Raw genomic sequence first — 5,866 nt, 5'->3', positions numbered from 1 at the left:
ATTTTCTGAGTGAAATATATTTGGATTTAAATGCAAAAATGTATATACTCAAAGGTGAATGGTCTTGGCAAAAAAGTCTTCTCACCTATTCACAAGAACCCTTACTATTTTCCTCTTTCTCTTTAGGCTTCCCTGGTGACTCAGTAAAGAATCTGCCTGCAATGCAGGAGACCTGGGTTTGATCCCTGAGTTGGGAAGATACCCTGGAGGAGGGCATGGAAACCCACTCCAGTATCCTTGTCTGGAGAATCCCCAGGGACAGAGGAACCTGGCGGGTTACAGTCCATGGGGTCGCAAAGAGTCAGACACGACTGAGCGACTAAGCACATTTTCCTCTTTATCACTGCAGATTCTTTTTTTTCTCCATCCCTCATCACTCTATGCTTATTCCAATGTCTTTTAGTGTTAAAGTTGCCCATTTACAATAAACGTTGACACTGTGCACTTTTTTAGACTTAGTGATGCCATGCCCGTTGCATCAACATATTTTAAATCAACACCTCCAGACTTACTTTATGAACATCTTAACAGTAACAATATATTAGCCCCTGCTGTCTTTTTTAGTCGCTTACTTTTTTGAGTGCTTCTGTGAATCAAGCGGTGTGTAGTGCTTTGAATGCATTATCTCATTTAAGCTTTTCAAAATCTTGTTTCAGAGAATTGAACTATTTTAGATTATGTACATTTTGGGTTTTAAGCATTATAGTCAAAACAGGAATAGTGAGATTTTTGTAAATAATGAATCCATTAATTTAACTGATTGATTCAGATTAGAAAAATATATTTAGTGTTCACAGTCCATTAACCATGTTTTCTATCACTGAGTTCCACATGTATAAAGAAATATTTCCGTCACTCTAACTCTTATGCCATAAATAGAGAAGAAAGGTAATTATAATAGCTTTTTATTGACAGATTACAAGTATGCAGTGAAGTACACAGATCCTAAGTATTCAGTATAATGAGTTATCACAAAATAAAAGCCCCATGCTACCAATCCCAGGGCAAGAAACAGAATCTAACCATACTGCAGGACCAGCCGCTGTCCTCATTTCATTTGCTATTCTTTCCCTTCTACCCAAAAGGAGCTACTATTCTAATACCATGGATTATTTTTGCTTGTTCTCAATCTTGGTATGAATGGAATAGCGCAATAGCAATTGATTTCTTCTATTGAAATTTTAATCGGTCATCTATCTTGTGTGCAGCAATAATTTTGTCTTTTTCATATCTGTGTAATGACAGATTAGTATATAATAGCTTAATTAGCCATTCTACCATAGAAGGACCAGTGTGTTATTTCTAATTCTTGAATATCACAAATACTTGTCGCAAGCATTCTCATTCTGGTCTTTCAGCAAGCATATGTCTAAATGTCTGGTGAAGAGATTGTCTGGGTCAAAGAGGATATATACCAAATAATTTGTATTGAACACAAATTTATATTCATTCCAACAGTGTTGATAGGTTCTTTTGCATCATATTCTATCTTATACTTGATAATGGTCACTTTTCATGCTTTTATCCATTCTTTTGAGTTCAGTTCAGTTCAGTTCAGTCGCTCAGTCATGTCCAACTCTTTGCGACCCCATGAATTGCAGCACGCCAGGCCTCCCTGTCCATCATCAACTCCCGGAGTTCACACAGAATCACGCCCATTGAATCAGTGATGCCATCCAGCCATCTCATCCTCTGTTGTCCCCTTCTCTTCCTGCCCCCAATCCCTCCCAACATCAGGGTCTTTTCCAATGAGTCAACTCTTCGCATGAGGTGGCAAAAGTATTGGAGTTTCAGCTTTAGCATCATTCCTTCCAAAGAAATCCCAGGGCTGATCTCCTTCAGAATGGACTGGTTGGATCTCCTTGCAGTCCAAGGGACTCTCAAGAGTCTTCTCCAACACCACAGTTCAAAAGCATCAATTTTTCCCTGCTCAGCTTTCTTCACAGTCCAATTCTCACATCCATACATGACCACTGGAAAAACCATAGCCTTGAATAGACAGACCTTTGTTGGCAAAGTAATGTCTCTGCTTTTGAATATCCTATCTAGGTTGGTCACAACTTTCCTTCCAAGGAGTAAGCGTCTTTTAATTTCATGGCTGCAGTCACCATCTGTAGTGATTTTGGAGCCCAGAAAAGTAAAATCTGACAGTTTCCACTGTTTCCCCATCTATTTCCCATGAAGTGATGGGACCAGATGCCATGATCTTTGTTTTCTGAATGTTGAGCTTTAAGCCAACTTTTTCACTCTCCTCTTTCACTTTCATCAAGAGGCTTTTTAGTTCCTCTTCACTTTCTGCCATAAGGGTGGTGTTATCTGCATATCTGAGGTTATTGATAATTCTCCAGGCAATCTTGATTCCAGCTTGTGATTCTTCCAGCCCAGCGTTTCTCATGATGCACTCTACATAGAAGTTAAATAAGCAAGGTGACAATATACAGCCTTGATGTACTCCTTTTCCTATTTGGAACCAGTCTGTTGTTCCATGTCCTGTGAAAATTGCTTACAAATCCTCCATTACTAAATGAGGTGGTGATTTTTTTGATACTTAGCAAACTATATGGGTGTCTTCTTTTGTGAAGTCCCAGACTTAAATTTTTTTATTGAAATTCCTATTTTTCACTTATCATTTTGGAGGAACTTACATTGATTAAATATTAATGCTTTGTCAGTTATATATCTTGAATGTATCTTTTCTCAGTTTATGCTTGTTGGCTCACTCCTTTAATGAAGTCTTCTTAACATCAAAATTTTTTAGAATAGATCAATTTTTTCTTTGCTATTTAATCTCTTTTTCTGGTTTAAAAAAAAATCTACTCCATATCTTCAATGGCTTGATATTTTGTATGCTTGTGTGTGTATGTGTGTGTGTGTAGACTGCCATTTAGTTATTCATTAACTCTGATGTTTCTTCTCTCAGTTGCACATTTTTGTCAAAGACTCTTCTCATCATGTAAACATTAGAGCAACAGCTTTCAAAAGCACCCATTCTCTTGGGTTGAAAAATTTCTTCATATATCATACTTACCACATGTTCTCCGTTCTTTTTTTAGTATAAATTTATTTATTTTAATTGGAGGCTAATTACTTTACAATATTGTATTGGTTTTGCCAAACATCAACATGAATCTGCTGCGGGTGTACACGTGCTCCCCATCCAGAACCCCCCTCCCACTTCTCTCCCCATCCCATCCCTCTGGGTCATCCCAGTGCACCAGCCCCAAGCATCCTGTATCATGTTCTCCTTTTTTATTAGTGAACTTGGGCTGCCATAACCAAATTCCATAGACTGGGTGCCTTAATCACTGAAATTGATATTCTTACAATTCAGGAGGCTATAACTTAGGAATTAAGGTGTCAGCATGGTCAACTTCTGGTGAGGGCCCTCTTTCTGACTTGAAGATGGCTGCCTTCTTCTGCCCTCACATGGAGAAGAAAGAAAGGAGAGGGAGAGAGAGAGTCTGCACTCTGGTCTTTCTTTCTCTTTCATATAAACTTCAACATGTAAATTTTCAGTCCATCATACCTGTTTTCCTGGATTTTGTTCTTACAATTTCTCAAAATCATTGTCCACTCTCTGATATCAAGAACATGTTTTTAATATTTTGTTCAGTTTTTATAGTTGTTCACTGAAAGAAAGAATTGAGTCTTCCATTTCAGTCTACAAATTAGATGAACTCAGATGTAACTCTGATCATCTGTTTGATCTGTTTGTCCGTCCCTCAGCCTTGAGCCTTATTGTGTTCTATTCAAGAAGATTATTCTATTACTGTGGCAAATTTCTAGTCCATTTCCTATGAATTAAAAAACTATATAAGCATATACACACAATATCAATTATGTATGTTGTTGAAGAATTTTCAGATATTGTTGTTAAATAATCTTCTACTCATTAAACTGGCTCATACTACCCTGTCACTGAACTGTGCTTGTGGAAAAAAAGTGACGTTAGACATTAGTGGCACAGAAATTAGATATAGGAGAAATAGAATCAGAAAACACAAAGAATAAATCTGGTAGAAGTAAGAGAGAAGTTGCTTAAGATGCTACAATTTTTAAAAATTGGGATTCAAAGTTTTGACATCTCTGTTGCTATGTAGTAGATTCTTCAGCCAGGCAAATGTAGAAGATAGTGTGAGGGTTAATTACAATATACTGAAATTGTAGGTTCACTTCAGTCAACTATGTAATAAATAGCATAAAATCCCTAAGGAACACGGGAGAAAAGAGACATTTAGACTTTAATTTGCATGTATAATGAAATTTTTTGTAACTCATGCATCTAATTTTGTGTCATTTCTTTAGATCATTCTATTCTTCTGAAGCTGAACAAGACTTCACCATGGACTTTCTACTGGCCATTGAATTTGTTGAGGCAGTATTATATCACCCATACTTTGAAAGTTCAGCAGAATTCCTAGTGGGTTTCTCACACAGGCTATTCACAGATCAGGATCGCAATGTTCTCACGAGTAACTTCAGCATACGGGAAAAAGTACTTATGGCTGCAGCAAAACTCCTTCAAAAAATAAATAAAAGCACAGGTATGATTATGAGTTATACTATCCATAAAGCCTAAATGAACCAAAGTCATTTGAGAACTAAATATATTTAATGATCCATTCAACAGGAATGATTGAGTACCTGCTATATTACAGATATATTGAATATAATTACGACAGTTAGTGAAAACTACCCTTCTAGGACCTCACATATCATGTAGTTTCTGCAATAGTGACAGTTCTAAAATAAACACTTTCATAAATTTCTTCTTAAAATACTTATTACTGCCCTAAAAATATTCTGGGTTTTAGATTACATTTCAAACGTGCTAATCCATGATAATCAGACCCTTCATTATTGGTGAATATTCTCTATTGTGTAAGGTGTGCTCATCCACCAAGACAGAGAATATAATAAGAAACAGATGGCTGGGGTGCAACTAGGAAGACAGAGTGCAGAGATACAGAGTTATATAAGATTTTTTAATATCAATTATATAATAGATATTAGGTTTCATGTTTTCACACATCAGTTTTTTATTGTCCTTAAAAACAGTATGATGATGACAGTGTTTACATTTTGGAGTAAAAAGATCCACTGAAGATAAATAACATGTCCTAAAGGATACACAGTGTAAGCAATTGAAGCAAAATAAAACTAGGTTTTGTTTTACTACAATTTTTGTGGGTGTTTTTTTTTTTTTTTTTTACTATCCAGTATTACCTGCCTTGAAAATACAGAAGTATTGATGAACTAATGAACCTTATACACTTAAATATCAATGTTTAAAATTAGGAGTGTGGAGTCTCTGCTCTCCTAGTCCATCTTTTCATGGACTAACCCTATAGTTCAGGGAGGCTAAGTTGGCAAATATCACTTAGTTTTAGTGCCAGTTGGATATCATGAGGTCTCCTTCCTCCAGGGAAAACATTCACTCTAGAAAGAAAACATTGCAAACAAGAGTAAGAAAGGGGTTAACATGGGTCTCAACAATTTTATTTGTAATACAGTGATGATACATAGTAGGTGCATTTAATTTATTCCATAAAATATTGTGACTATTACATTGTGTGAGAATTTTTTTCATACATCTCATTCTCAAATAAGGGAAATAGCACTTCATTTTACTGTTAGATTGCCCCAAACAATGCATTTTCTTTTATACTTTGACAAGGCTAATTGTCTGACAGGGCTACTAATATGTTACAAATCCTTTAATTAGAAATTTTACTTTACTCTGTATATTTTTACATTTCTAAGTTCTTCATAATTTTATTAACTGGAAACATAAATATTTCTATTTTCACAGGAGGTTTATTTTGAACATTTTGGAAGAAGCTCATGACTTCAAAATTTGCTCGGG

Source organism: Bubalus kerabau, chromosome 9 (genome assembly GCF_029407905.1).
Source record: "Bubalus kerabau isolate K-KA32 ecotype Philippines breed swamp buffalo chromosome 9, PCC_UOA_SB_1v2, whole genome shotgun sequence".
Taxonomy (NCBI): Eukaryota; Metazoa; Chordata; class Mammalia; order Artiodactyla; family Bovidae; genus Bubalus; species Bubalus kerabau.
The sequence above is the reverse complement of the archived record's forward strand: the minus strand, read 5'-3'. Positions refer to the sequence as shown.